Source organism: Mauremys reevesii, linkage group 1, assembly GCF_016161935.1.
Source record: "Mauremys reevesii isolate NIE-2019 linkage group 1, ASM1616193v1, whole genome shotgun sequence".
NCBI classification, from domain to species: Eukaryota; Metazoa; Chordata; order Testudines; family Geoemydidae; genus Mauremys; species Mauremys reevesii.
This window is the reverse complement of record NC_052623.1, coordinates 149,816,601-149,832,248: the sequence shown is the minus strand read 5'-3', so window position 1 is coordinate 149,832,248 and position 15,648 is coordinate 149,816,601.

Here is a 15,648-nt window from a genome sequence, read left to right as displayed (position 1 = left end):
CAAAAGGCAAGGTCTCTACAAACTGGAAAATAAAGCCACATTGTTTTTCCGCCTGGGGAGGTAACACTTTCTGGTACCCGACACTTGCAGTTGCCTATTGCTTGTGCCCGTCTGAAGGTTTATTGTAAATGCTTGGTTAAGATTCTGTTTACTGACTGACGGGCTGTAAAAAAAAAGGATTGTGGCTATGTCATCATGCTTGTTAACTGAAGTATCAGCTCTGCTGACAGAGAAGGTCTTATATTTAAAAGCATCTAAAGATTCTGTGAGACTGAGACCTTAACTCTATTAGATTTGACTGGTTTTTAGGGACCTGTGCTGTCACAAAGTGTCTTTGCCATTTCTTCTAGCACTAGACCTTTCAGACAGCAGGAGACACATACTCTTGTTTGTCTATGGAAATATAGTCAGAAGAATTGGGTTACAGTGTGTCTCCCTGTCAAGAGAAATTTATAGCCTTTAGAGTTTTTCTCATCCAAGGCTCATTGATTCTCAAGAGACAGCTGTGACACTCCAGATGTGACCAGAATAAACTAGCACACCTACCAGTTCTGTCATGAAGTTTCTGATACTGCAGGAGGCATTGTCACTTAAGGCTTAATAGCTTAGTAAAGCACTGACACCCCAAAAGGAAACAATATTTTGCCTTGACAGATATTGATAGGAAGACAGCTGTGACTAGCCTGTTATTCTCCCTGGTTTTGGTTACCCAGGGAAAAGAGGCCAAAGCCAATGAATATGATTTAATGGTTACCATGGGCTGTGGTTTTGAATCAATGAATATGATTTAATGGTTACCATGGGCTGTGGTTTTGATTACATAGTCAGTTATTAGGGATGGAACTCTTGGTTCTGATTAAGCTCACAGAGCAAAGTTTCTATCAACTTTATCATTTGACTAGCTACATGTCTTTTTCCAGCATGAAAGCAGGATTTTCAAGCCTGCTTCTGAAATCTTTAAAAATGACTACTGGTCAGCTAACTTGTAATCGTCAGAGAATCCTTCGGAGCAGAGTTTCCCTTATGATCTTTTTATATATGGCTCATATTTACAAACAACGTCCAGAAAATCATATGGAAGACTGCTAGGTTCTGGTCCACTAAACAATGGTCTGAACAGCTAGTAGGAAGCGATAAATAGGTGTCAGTCTGGCCTGTCAATGATTTTTGCCTGACGTTTCTGAGGTACTTGGAAAAGGGGAGAGAGTAACTGTGGACCTCTCCTGAAGACTTTGAATGCATCTCCCCACAAATGCTTTCATGTGATACTCAAGAAAAATTCTAGAGTTTTGCAACTGTGGAGCCAGTCAGACATCTCTGGCTTCGGGAAATTTGTAAGTGCACACTGGGCATGCTCAGTAACTTAAACACAAGCATTAGCATAGTCACTCCCATAGATTACTTCATATGCAGAGTCATGTCCATGTTAATGATATGGCAAACACAGTGAACAGTGTTGTAGTGAGAGTTGTGGATAAGACACAATTTCGTCTGAATGTGTGTCCACACTAGAAAAAAAAAAGTGATCTTTTTTACCATACTAGCTAACACATGGTAACTAACACATTGTAAAATCCTAGTGAGGACAAGGCAGTTTGCAGCTTTCACACATTAATATTTACCTTGACAATGCTGACTCATGTGAAAACTACAAACTGCCTTGTCTTCGCTAGGATTGTACCACATTAGTTACCATGTTTGTTAGCCAACCTCTGGAAACAACCCTACTTTTTTCCCTAGTCAAGAAAAGCTCTCAGCCCCTTGAGCCAGGTTCCATGTGTTTGGATAATGCCTAGGACAATGGGGCCTCTTTCCTGACTGCTCTATTAAATTAACTAAAAGAAAAACAGAATAAATGCAGGTATCCAAGACTCAAAAGCATGTGACAAACTGCAGAAAGACCTACTAAAGCTAGGGGACTGGGAAACATAATTATTAGCAAAAAATGGAATGTTGACAAGTGCAAGGTAATGCATCTTGTTCCTTCCACTCTGAATGCCACATGTGCTGACAGAGTCCAAACTAATAGAATCCACTCAGGGCAGAGAGCTCTGTGTCACCGTGGACAAGTTAATACGCTGTGACGGTTCAAAAATAAACATTAGACTGTATTAAGAAAGAGATGTAGAATAATACAGAAAATGTCATAACTTCTCTGTCTTTGATTGCCTCACCCCACTGTCTAATCACAGCACTTTGCTTCACATTCTGGTTCTGGAACATTCACAGTATTAATAGACAAAAGATCTTTCTGTTGCTCATCATCTCCTCCTGTCCTATACCTCCCTGCTTGCTGCTGCTCATGCACGTAGAGAGGCAGGATGGTCTTGTGGACTGGGTCTCAAGACATCTGGGTTAAAAATCCTGATTCTGCCACAGATGATCTGTGTGACCTTGGGCAAATCACTTAATCTGTGCCCTTAACTCACCATCTGTGTAATTGTGGTAATAATCTTTACTTTCTCCCACACATTGTCTGATTGTCTATTTAGATTGCAAGCTCTTCAAGACAGCTCTTATTACATATATGTACAGCATTTAGAAAGATGCAGTGGATCTCTAGGAGATTCTGTAGTAAAAATAAAATAATAATAAAATAATAATAATAATAATGCTTATGCTTGCATGAAGAGACATTGCTATCCAAAACAAACATGCAGCTTGATCTTGTCATTCAAATGACCAGAGAAAAAGTGAATAAAAAGAGGTTTGAGTAGCAATTTGTTACTGATTAAATATTTTCATTATTCACCCAGCTTTGCTTCTGACACATAGAATGACATTTATGTAACTTGAAAACCTCCATCAGATCATTATTAGACCCATCTGGAAAACAGATTTACATCCTGGAAGAAACTGTTAAATTTCCCTTCATTCTAACTTGGGATGAAAAAAATCAAATTTTCTAAATTTACTATGAAATGGTAATTCCAAAATATTTTGCTTTGGAAATAGCAAACATAACTTTGATAAAGTAAAAAAATTCCAGTATCAAACATTCAATAAATATAAAATATTGAAATAAGTCCAATATTAAAAAGTAAAAGCTTTAGTTTTAAAAATTAAGTCAATTTCAATGAAACAGCATTTTCCGTTAAAAGTCTGTTCTGTCTGAAAATTTTCCAACTAGATCTAGCCATGGAGGGTGTGTCTACACTGCACCCTTCTTTCAGTAGCACATAATATATGTACACACGTAGTCCCCCTATCCTGGGCCTAAACAGCAATGTAGATGATGAGGCACAGCTGAGGCGAGTAAAGACGCACCTGAAGGGTGTGGGTATGTATGCAAATACACAGCCTACACAGCTCGCTATTTACCCAAGTCATGCCTCCATGTACTCTGCTATTTTTAGCAGTATAGCGTCTCACCGCCTCCTTGCTGCTGGAACCTTTCCACATTGCAGGAAAAAACTCTGGCAGTGGGGAAAGGCTCTGGCTGGAGGGAGGCAGCTGGGAAAGGCTGTGGCAACCCCCCACTGCTGCACCCCTTTCATGCTGAGGGGAAAGACTGCCTCTTCCCCTCTGCCAGAGCCTTTCACTGGCTCGTGTAGCTACACACAGCAATGTGGGCATGATGTGCTTTTTCACTGCAGCTTGTAGCTGCATGTACATTACATGCTTCCGCCAGTGGCATACAGTGTAGCAGAGCCTATAAGCTGGATAGATAAGTCAGGGTAAGAGGCTGGAGAGTTAAACACTGAAAGCAAATGGCCTAACCACTCAACAATGCATGGCAGTCTGGACAGATGCAGCTTACTGTGGCAGCACACTTTTTAAACAGACAAAATGAAAACAACATCTCTGATGGGGAAGGGATATGGGAGCAGCCGAGACTGAAATGAAGCTGCAGTTTCGGATCAAGCTCTCCCAGGGGTTAAAGAAAGTACAGAAAAGTTAGACATTTTAAACAGAACATAACCACTTCAAGGCTGATTCTGAGGGTTTTTATGTTCTGCAGAGGTACATATTAGATAAAAATGGTTTATGATGGACATCAGTGTGACTACACATGAGAGTACAGTACCCTTTTTTCAATGTTCTTGTAGGTCAGAAACCTTATAGTAAACATGATATGTTTGTAATAATTTTTTCCCTTAAAGCCAGAAGAAAAAAAGGTTTAGGGCAGAACATAAATATCAAGGTAGCCTCAACAAAGCAGAACAAAGAAACTTGGTTTTGAACTGAATCTAACCTGTGGCTGTACAGAAAATATGTTAAAGTGCAATTCCGCCTTCAGATACCCTTGTGCAACTCCAGCAAAGCCCGTGGGGTTACATGGGTATGTGAGGGGGCAGAGTTTCGGCCACTAGGTAAAAGTTTCTAAACCCCAGATGCACGTATCTGAAGGAGAGTACAGGGCAAGGAAGATAGCACACCTGTGGGGTGTGGGTAAGTACGCTTTAGGCTGTGGCATGGCCCATACCTGTGCCAGTGTGCCATGTGGACTGGGCAAGGAGCATGTACCAGGTCTTAAGTTTCAATAGTCCTCCACCCCAATTCTCACAGTGCAGTGAACCATCTTCTTCCTGACCCTTACCCAATCTATAAAGGTCTGGTTTTCACAGATTCATTCCCTTAATGTTTTAAAGATGATAGTCTGACAGTTCTTTAAAAAATATTTTAACTACACATTTAATCTCATATTTTTACTAAATGTTATAGTTTTGTTAACTTGTGTGTGGCTCCTCCTTCACGAGTATGATGGACTGAAAATGTTTTCAGGTTAGGCCCCACGATTCATAGCACATGAAATTGAATGGTGTATAACTGTTTGATGCCGTGATACTGCAAACACTTTTCTGACTGTCCTACACTCATACACTACCTGTTTCAGAAATATTGGCAGTCCCAAGGATAGATGTGAAAAGTGCAATTAGTGTTAGGTGCTTACAGACAGCACTACTAGTTTTCAACACAGCAGAACTCTACAACAGAAAATGGGTGGATGAACATCTTTACAGCTTAGTTTACATCAGTGTTTCCCAAACTTGGGATGCCACTTGTGTAGGGAAAGCCCCTGGCGGGCCGGGCCTGTTTGTTTACCTGCCACATCTGCAGGTCCAGCCGATCGCGGCTCCCACTGGCTGCAGATCGCTGCTCCGGGCCAATGGGAGCTGCTGGAAGCAGCACGGGCTGAGGGACGTACTGGCCTCCACTTCCAGCAGCTCCCATTGGCTTGAAGCAGCGAACCGCGGCCAGTGGGAGCCGCGATTGGAGGAACCTGCAGTCAGGGCAGATAAACAAACTGGCCTGGCCCGCCAGGGGCTTTCCCTACACAAGCAGTGTCCTAGGTTTGGGAAACACTGGTTTACATGAACAGAAAATCAAAACACAATGCCAGTAACAATACATGCAATGGCAGTATCTGCCTCTACCCTGTGCATAAACAAATGCTGCTCCTCTTCCCTCTCCCCCACAAAAAACTTGATCAGTGTCTGTGAACCTGTGTATTACAAACTGGTCCAGTAACCCATGATACAGTCATCAGTCTGTTGTGAGTGGACCCAATCAGTGGGTCCCACATGTTTCTAAGCTATTTGGATCTGGATAGAGTCTAGTCACTGTCTCTAGCTCTCTCACTGTAAGGCACCTCTTGCTGAGCCCTACCTTGATGTAGGGTGCTGCTGCTGCCCAGCCACCCTAGACCTTGAAACCAGTGACTGAGACCTCCTGAACCCCCTCAGTCACTTACAACACACTCGCCCAGTCACCTTGGCTGTCGGCTCTCTGGGTGTCTAGTTTAACCCCTTTAGGAACAATGTGTCAGGTGATCAAGGAAAATAGTTGTGGCAAAGGAATTTTTTAACTACAGTCAGTAAAGAACTCAAGAGTTCCAGATCTCTGAAAACAACAAAAGTATTGATGCACCCTTCCATATAGATGCTATTTATTCTACCTACTTCACCTTTAGTTTCCATAGTGTTGCCAACTTTTGTGACTCTTATCATGAGTCTCACAATATTAAGGAATTTTCTTGAAACCTCAGCTTCTGGAGCCCTATGATTTTATGACAAACAAAAAATATTTAGCTCTCATGGTTGCAGAGAAAATCTTGAAAACATGCCCCGAGCTCAAAACCCAGAAGGCAAATTAAATAAAAGAACAAAAAATATTTTTAAGGTATCGTGACTCTTTTGAGATGACTCACAATATTTGAATACTTGTGATACATTAATACGGATACAGATACAGAATAATTGTGTTTGTAAGTGATAAGGGAAATCAAAATAACTTCTTATCTATATGGCAATGACTTCTGGGCCTCACTGTTTTTCAGGCATTATGATTTGGAAAATCTCCTCTCTATATATGACAAATTCCTGGAGTAAGTGTACATTATCTCTTTAAAAGATATGATCTAGCACTACCATAAGTCATTGAACTCCGTGCGGGAAACACTAGATGAAATTCTAAGGCTTGTGTTAAGCAGGAGGTCAAGCTAAAAGATCATAGCCTTCAAACCTTAAACCAAAAAATGTATTAATTATAGGTGGCACAGGTAGTCTTCATGAAGGTGGTCTCCCACTGTTTGGGCTGAAACTTTTCATGCTTGATTGCCTTTTAAGTTTCAGTTTAAAAGTTTCCATGGCATTTATGAGAATAAGGTTAGGGAAAAATATTGGTTTGCCCCTATTAAATTCTTAAAACCCTTTCATTAAGAATCTCTAGCACCTCAATGCTTTGAAATTTAGCATGGGGATTCCCCAGGTATCGAGGTGCATACCATGGAAAACACACCCAAATTTGGCTGTAATAAGTCTCTGAAAAAATCTTAGTTTGCACATGCCCTGTAGAGACTTGTAGAGTTTGGTTGCTAAATTCTCTTAAGATTCTGTCCCTGAGCATGCCCTGAGCATGCTCCCACCCCTCATAGCTCCTACATGCTGATTGGACTATGCATGAATCATCCCCCACATAGTGAGCGAGCATGCTCTGTCTCAGGGCTGAACAGGACTTTTCCTGTATCAGAGGGGTAGCCGTGTTAGTCTGGATCTGTAAAAGCAACAAAGAATCCTGTGGCACCTTATAGACTAACAGACGTTCTGCAGCATGAGCTTTCGTGGGTGAATACCCACTTCTTCAGATGCAAGTGGTGGAAATTTCCAGGGGCAGGTTAATATATGCAAGCAAGAAGCAAGCTAGAGATAACGAGGTTAGTTCAATCAGGGAGGATGAGGCCCTGTTCTAGCAGTTGAGGTGTGAAAACCAAGGGAGGAGAAACTGGTTCTGTAATTGGCAAGCCATTCACAGTCTTTGTTTAATCCTGAGCTGATGGTGTCAAATTTGCAGATGAACTGGAGCTCAGCAGTTTCTCTTTGAAGTCTGGTCCTGAAGTTTTTTGCTGCAGGATGGCCACCTTAAGATCTGCTATTGTGTGGCCAGGAGGTTGAAGTGTTCTCCTACAGGTTTTTGTATATTGCCATTCCTAATATCTGATTTGTGTCCATTTATCCTTTCCTTAGAGACTGTCCAGTTTGGCCGATGTACATAGCAGAGGGGCATTGCTGGCATATGATGGCATATATTACATTGGTGGACGTGCAGGTGAATGAACCGGTGATGGTGTGGCTGATCTGGTTAGGTCCTGTGATGGTGTTACTGGTGTAGATATGTGGGCAGAGTTGGCATCGAGGTTTGTTGCATGGGTTGGTTCCAGAGCTAGAGTTACTATGGTGCGGTGTGCAGTTACTGGTGAGAATATGCTTCAGGTTGGCAGGTTGTCTGTGGGCGAGGACTGGCCTGCCACCCAAGGCCTGTGAAAGTGTGGGATCATTCTCCAGGATGGGTTGTAGATCCCTGATGATGCGCTGGAGGGGTTTTAGCTGGGGACTGTATGTGATGGCCAGTGGAGTCCTGTTGGTTTCTTTCTTGGGTTTGTCTTGCAGTAGGAGGCTTCTGGGTACACGTCTGGCTCTGTTGATCTGTCTCCTTATTTCCTCGTGCGGGTACTGTAGTTTTGAGAATGCTTGGTGGAGATTTTGTAGGTGTTGGTCTCTGTCTGTGGGGTTAGAGCAGATGCGGTTGTACCTCAGTGCTTGGCTGTAGACAATGGATCTTGTGGTGTGCCCGGGATGGAAGCTGGAGGCATGAAGGTAGGCATAGCGGTCGGTAGGTTTTCGGTATAGGGTGGTGTTAATGTGTCCATCAATTATTTGCACCGTAGTGTCTAGGAAGTGGACCTCCCGTGTAGATTGGTCCAGGCTGAGGTTGATGGTGGGGTGGAAGCTGTTGAAATCGTGGTGGAATTTTTCCAGAGTCTCTTTCCCATGGGTCCAGATGATGAAGATGTCATCAATGTAGCGTAGGTAGAGAAGGGGCGTGAGTGGACGGGAGCTGAGGAAGCGTTGTTCCAGGTCAGCCATAAAAATATTGGCATATTGTGGGGCCATGCGGGTGCCCATAGCGGTGCCACTGATCTGGAGATATATATTGTCATCAAATTTGAAATAGTTGTGTCTGAGGATAAAGGCACAGAGCTCAGCAACCAGTTGTGCTGTGGCATCATCAGGGATACTGTTCCTGACAGCTTGTATTCCATCAGCGTGTGGGATGTTGGTGTAGAGAGCCTCTACATCCATGGTGGCCAGGATGGTGTTTTCTGGAAGGTCACCAATGCATTGTAGTTTCCTCAGGAAATCAGTGGTGTCACGGAGATAGCTGGGAGTGCTGGTGGCATAGGGTCTCAGTAGAAAGTCCACATATCCAGACAGTCCTTCAGTGAGAGTTCCAATGCCCCTTCTCTACCTACGCTACATTGATGACATCTTCATCATCTGGACCCATGGGAAAGAGACTCTGGAAAAATTCCACCACGATTTCAACAGCTTCCACCCCACCATCAACCTCAGCCTGGACCAATCTACACGGGAGGTCCACTTCCTAGACACTACGGTGCAAATAATTGATGGACACATTAACACCACCCTATACCGAAAACCTACCGACCGCTATGCCTACCTTCATGCCTCCAGCTTCCATCCCGGGCACACCACAAGATCCATTGTCTACAGCCAAGCACTGAGGTACAACCGCATCTGCTCTAACCCCACAGACAGAGACCAACACCTACAAAATCTCCACCAAGCATTCTCAAAACTACAGTACCCGCACGAGGAAATAAGGAGACAGATCAACAGAGCCAGACGTGTACCCAGAAGCCTCCTACTGCAAGACAAACCCAAGAAAGAAACCAACAGGACTCCACTGGCCATCACATACAGTCCCCAGCTAAAACCCCTCCAGCGCATCATCAGGGATCTACAACCCATCCTGGAGAATGATCCCACACTTTCACAGGCCTTGGGTGGCAGGCCAGTCCTCGCCCACAGACAACCTGCCAACCTGAAGCATATTCTCACCAGTAACTGCACACCGCACCATAGTAACTCTAGCTCTGGAACCAACCCATGCAACAAACCTCGATGCCAACTCTGCCCACATATCTACACCAGTAACACCATCACAGGACCTAACCAGATCAGCCACACCATCACCGGTTCATTCACCTGCACGTCCACCAATGTAATATATGCCATCATATGCCAGCAATGCCCCTCTGCTATGTACATCGGCCAAACTGGACAGTCTCTAAGGAAAAGGATAAATGGACACAAATCAGATATTAGGAATGGCAATATACAAAAACCTGTAGGAGAACACTTCAACCTCCCTGGCCACACAATAGCAGATCTTAAGGTGGCCATCCTGCAGCAAAAAAACTTCAGGACCAGACTTCAAAGAGAAACTGCTGAGCTCCAGTTCATCTGCAAATTTGACACCATCAGCTCAGGATTAAACAAAGACTGTGAATGGCTTGCCAATTACAGAACCAGTTTCTCCTCCCTTGGTTTTCACACCTCAACTGCTAGAACAGGGCCTCATCCTCCCTGATTGAACTAACCTCGTTATCTCTAGCTTGCTTCTTGCTTGCATATATTAACCTGCCCCTGGAAATTTCCACCACTTGCATCTGAAGAAGTGGGTATTCACCCACGAAAGCTCATGCTGCAGAACGTCTGTTAGTCTATAAGGTGCCACAGGATTCTTTGTTGCTTTTACAGGACTTTTCCTGTAATTGTTGCCCCTGACTACCAAGGGCCACTGTGGTTCTGGACACTGGACCTGAGAGCTGGAAGACTGTCTCCCTGTTCTGGGCCCCGGGCAGTGAGGAAGAAAAAGAATCAAATCTTCTGTCACTTCCTAGCTGTAGAGTGCTTAAGATGGCAACCTTAACATTCTTCTAAGGTAGTTTTTGTATGTAATATGTGTGAACAGCATAAGATGGCATTAAAAAGCAGGTAACATACCTCTCAGAGTAGTTTTATAAAAAGTGGATTGCACTCGAAGGCAAAGACTGATTTCTTCTGTCTTAAATCTGACAATGCTAGCAATGGCAGATCAATAACCAGACATTTCTGAGGCTCTCGGGTGGTGATATTGCCCATCAATGGCTATTGAAAGTCTGATCAGGTGGTAAAGGTACCCTTCAGTCTGAAAGAAGGATTGCAGTGACAATGACTGCTTTTGGGACACAGAGTAAAATTAACTTCTAGGTTATCCCCGTCAAGGACCATTAAGTTCTGAACTATGAGGGACACTGTGAACAAGTCATATTTTAACCTCCCGTGAGCACAAAGCAGGCAGGTTCTCCTCCTCGCCCCAACAAATCTGACCTTCACTGAAATTTATGTGAAGATGAAAAGGGAAAAGAAGGCTGTAGCCCTGCCAAACTCTGATGATGTGACTCACTTTAATTACTGGTATTTGGGAATTAAACGGGCTAAGGCTCTTTTGGCAGTTTGTTTCAGGAAGAATGATTTAAGTAAGCTCTAGAGTTGCAGAGTACCTCTTACAGCAGGTGTTTAGCAAGGCATTCATTTTTCTTTTTACTGAATGTCCTTGTAAGCATAACAACAATTAGGAAGCTAGGGCTTCACATCAAAATCTCCTGTTCACTTTGACATTCCTTCCTGGGGTTACTTCATCACTTACAATTTTCTCAACAAGCATCTCAAATGCCAGCTTCCAAAAATTAATTTTGACCAACATTACAAGTGGATGATTTCTTTAAAAGCAGAACATCTAAGGGCACAGTGGATACACCCTCAATAGGGGCTTTTTAATTAATTGAACATCTTTTCCTGAATGTTCTCTTGAAATGAAATGAAATGAAATAATTGGAGATATACCAATCTCCTAGAACTGGAAGGGACCTTGAAAGGTCATCGAGTCCAGCCCCCTGCCTTCACTAGCAGGACCAATTTTTGCCCCAGATCCCTAATTGGCCTCCTCAAAGATTGAACTCACAACCCTGGGTGGCTGAGTCATGTTCCAGCCAAAATAGAAAAGAGGTGCAGAAACAAAGTGCGCTCTTCTAATGCCAACTATGTGGGTGTGCTTTCTGACTTTGCTGTTTTTCTTTTTCATATTATTTTTTAAAGGGAAAGGTGAGTGACTGAGGAACAGATATAGACACTGACAATAATATTACTTGTAAGGAATCCTGAAATAATTCAATATAGTTAGGTCATATTTCATATAGTTAGGTCATATTATATTTGGTGTACAAAGAATGACCATGTATTCATTCATCTAATTTGTCTTTAAAGTTAGTGAAATGAAAAACTTAAAAAAAATGTTAAAATGTTTACAATGCAAACATAAAAATAAACATCTTGTATAGACAAAGTGGTTGATAATACTAATGCCTAAGAAGAATATTCTTCAGCAGTGTAGTCAGTGCTTGTGATGCAACATCCACTTTTGCAGGAGGAAAAACAGATCCCTGAACTCAAATTTTCAAAAGTAACCAAAGGAAATGCTGCTTTCCACACTTTAATGGTAAGCTCCCTGGGGCTTTTTTTTTCTTTGTTTGTACAGAGCCTAGCACAATGGAGTCTTGGTACAAAATTAGCTCTTGTAGGCACGAGAGTAATACAAATCATATTTTTGTTTGTTTTAAAATGTAATTGTATGTGTGATATTTTAGATCTATCCATAGAGTAGAACAATTTTAAAACAGTTAAAAATATATTTAGACTAAAACTTCAGTTAAAATTTTCTAAATATGCCTTGCCCAGTGAATATATTCAGAACATAAATGTTTATGGATGACTTCCATTTTTGCAGTGATATCCTCTTAGCAGCTGTTTCTCATCAAAAGGAACTTTTTCTGTGAACCATTTAAGATTCCCAAGTTATCTGTTTAATATTCCCAAATACTCTCTTCTAGTATCAGACATTTAGGATTTCAGGGACATAAAATTTCAGGGCCATATTCAATACCTGATCCTGGAATTTGAGGGCACAACTAAAGTATTCCTAACTTTAGTTTGTAACTTACGCTCCAGTAAATGCTCCAACAAGTGCAGTCAATAATGTGCTATAATCCACAGTGATTTGCACATTGCATATCAAGTTCGAGGACAAAAATCACATTTTAAGCTTGTTCATTAAAAATAATCCCATTTTATTTTCAATAAGTGGGATTCATAATTAAAGACCATTTAGAAAACTTCCTCTTAACTTCTTCCGAGGAGAGAGGAGATAGTATACCTGACTGCAGTATGGCATTGTTTAATGATGGATCTACTAGTATTGTGAATGGAAAAATATATTTTTTCCACAAGCAAGTAGTACTGTTTTTAAAATGTCATGTCAGCCCATGCCAAAGGTTCAGGTATGATGGAATAAACTAGTTTAAGTTATCAACATGTAAGAGCAGAAAATGAAAGAAAAGGCCATAGGAGTAAAAAAAAAAAAAAAAAAAGGTGTGAAAGATTAAATGGATATTTTGGTAAAGAGAGAGGATAAAACAGTTTCAGAAGAATAAAAACATAATATGACAGGCTGTGTGGTTTTAAAAATATACAGGGAAGACCAGTGAAAATTATTAGTCTTTCAAAGAGGGATTTCACAGGAAATCAAAGAAATTTGCATGATAATACATAATTTTCCTGTTCTAAAAAAAATCATTCGTCTTTGGCTCCGTACTTCTAAATCTGGTTCAAGCCTCCCAGCCTGGGTAGACAGACTCATTTAGCAAGGATTGAGGTAGCGTGCTGAAATAGTAGTGTGGATGTTGTGGCTGTGGTGAAGATTCTCCCAAGTTCAAACCGGGGGGTCAGGTGGGCTTGAGAGGCCAAGCTGTTGTCTGAGCTGCAACATCCACAGTATTATTTTCAGCACTGTCAAATTGGGAGGGTGTATCTAGTGGGGTCCCGCAGGTGTCCATCTTAGATCTGGTACTATACAATATTTTCATTAATGACTTGAATGATGGAGTGGAGAGCATGCTTATAAAATTTGCAGACGACACCAAGCTGGGAGGCATTGCAAGCACTTTGGAGGACGGGATTAGAATTCAAAACCACATTGATACATTGGAGAATTCAACAAGATGAAACTCAATAAAGACCAGTGCAAAGTGCTGCACTTAGGAAGATAAAAATCAAATGCACAAGTACAAAATGGAGAATAACTGGCTAGGTGATGGTACTGCTGAAAAGGATCTGGATGTTATAGTGGATCACAAATTGAATATGAGTCAATAACGTGATGCAATTTTTAAAAAGGCTAAAATTCTGAGGTGTATTATCAGGAATGTTGTAAGTAAGACACAGGAGGTAGTTGTCCTGCTCTAATTGGCACTGATGAGCCTCAGCTGGATGTGCCATGCTTATGAAAGATGTGGACAAACTGGAGCAAGCCCAGTAGGGAGAAATAAATATGTTAAAAGGTTTAGAAAACCTGACCTATAAGGAAAGGTTTAAAAGAAACTGGGCATATTTAATCTTGAGAGAAAAAAAGACTGAGCGGGGAATCTGATATGTCTTCAAATGTGTTAAGGGCTGTTATAAAGAGGAGGAGGAATCAATTGTTCTCCATGTCCACTGAAGGTAGGATAAGAAATAATGGGCAAGGAAGATTTGCAGCAAGGGAGATTTGCATTAAATATCAGGAAAAAATTCCAATTGTAAGGGTAGTGAAGATCTTGAATAGGCTTTAAACGGAGTTTGTGGAATTGCCATCGCTGGAGGATTTTAAGTACAGGTCAGACAAATCACCTGCTAGGGATGGTCTAGATTTAGTTAGTCCTGCCTCTGTGCAAGGGATGGATTAGAGAACATCTCGAGGTCTCTTCCAGTCCTACATTTCTATGATTCTACTTAATCAGCACACTAAGTAAACAGGGAATTACAGGGCAAGAGTTCATAATGTATATAAATAGAGGTAAGATGCTAGCAAAACCACACAAGAAAATTCACAAATTAAACGACTGGTGCTGTGCTCCTATTAAAACAGACATCAATAATAATCTAATAATGTTCAGCAAGTACATAAAATACCAACTTTTAACTGAATTACTCCTGTACATTTCCAGTGAATTTTCTTGTTAAATAAATCACATGAATAAAAAGAACTATTGGAAAAAAGAGTGGAGGGAGAAAGAAAAGGAGAGAAAGTGAGAGATGAACATTATAACCGGGGTTTGTCGCACGTTAATTATGGATATAAATTAGGGTTGTCAATTAATCACAGTTAACTCACGCGATTAACTAAAAAAAAATGAATCACAATTAAAAAAATTAATAGTGATTAATCACAGTTTTAATTGCACCGTTAAACAATAGAATACTAACTGTCCATTGTATCTTTAATATATTTTTTTAAAAAGCTCCCCAAAAAAACGTTATTAAGGCTAAGATTTTTGTCACGCATATTTTTAGTAAAAGTCAATGACCGGTCATGAACAATAATGAAAAATTCACAGAAGGCTGTGACCTGTCCCTGACTTTTACTAAAAATATCCATGACAACATGGGGAGCCTGAGCATCTACCATGGGTTGGGTGCTACAGGGTCCACCGCCATTGGTGGCTCCCAGCTGTGGGGGTCTCCTCTGTAGGGTGACCAGACAGCATATGTGAAAAATTGGGACGGGGTGGAGAGGTAATAGGTGCCTATATAAGAATAAGACCAAAAATTGGGACTATCCCTATCATAAACAGATAGTTAAGGGTTAATGCCTCTTTTACCTGTAAAGGGTTAAGAAGTTCACCTAGCCTAGCTGACACCTGGCCAGAGGAACCAATGGGGGAATAAGATGTTTCAAAAGGAAGGAGGGAAGTTTCCTTTGTTTAGTCAGTTTCAGTTTCAGCAGGAGAGAAAAAGATCAAGGAACCAGCCTCTTATCAGAGTAGTAAGTTTTAGAAAGGAATAAATAGGTTTATGTTTATTTTCTTTGTAAACTGTCTTGGTGCCATTAAGGGAATTATCAAATTGGGTATTCTTGTGTGAATTAGGATTTTTGCCCAGGGGAACATCCTGTGTTTTCAATCTATTGTCTGTGAGATTAGCTGATATGCTGTCTCCCAGAGGGTTTATTTTTTTTCTTTCTTTTACCTTTCTTTTGTTTAATTAAAAGCCTTCTTTTTAAGAACCTGATTGATTTTTCCTTGTTTTAAGATCCAAGGGGATTGGATCTGGACTCACCAGGAATTGGTGGGGGGAAGGAGAGGGGATGGTTAAATTCTCCTTGTGTTAAGATCCAAGGGCTTGGATCAGTGTTCACCAGGGACTTGGTGAGGAAGTCTCTCAAGACTATCCAAAAAAGGGAGCTAGTTTGAGAGTGGTGGCAGCGAGA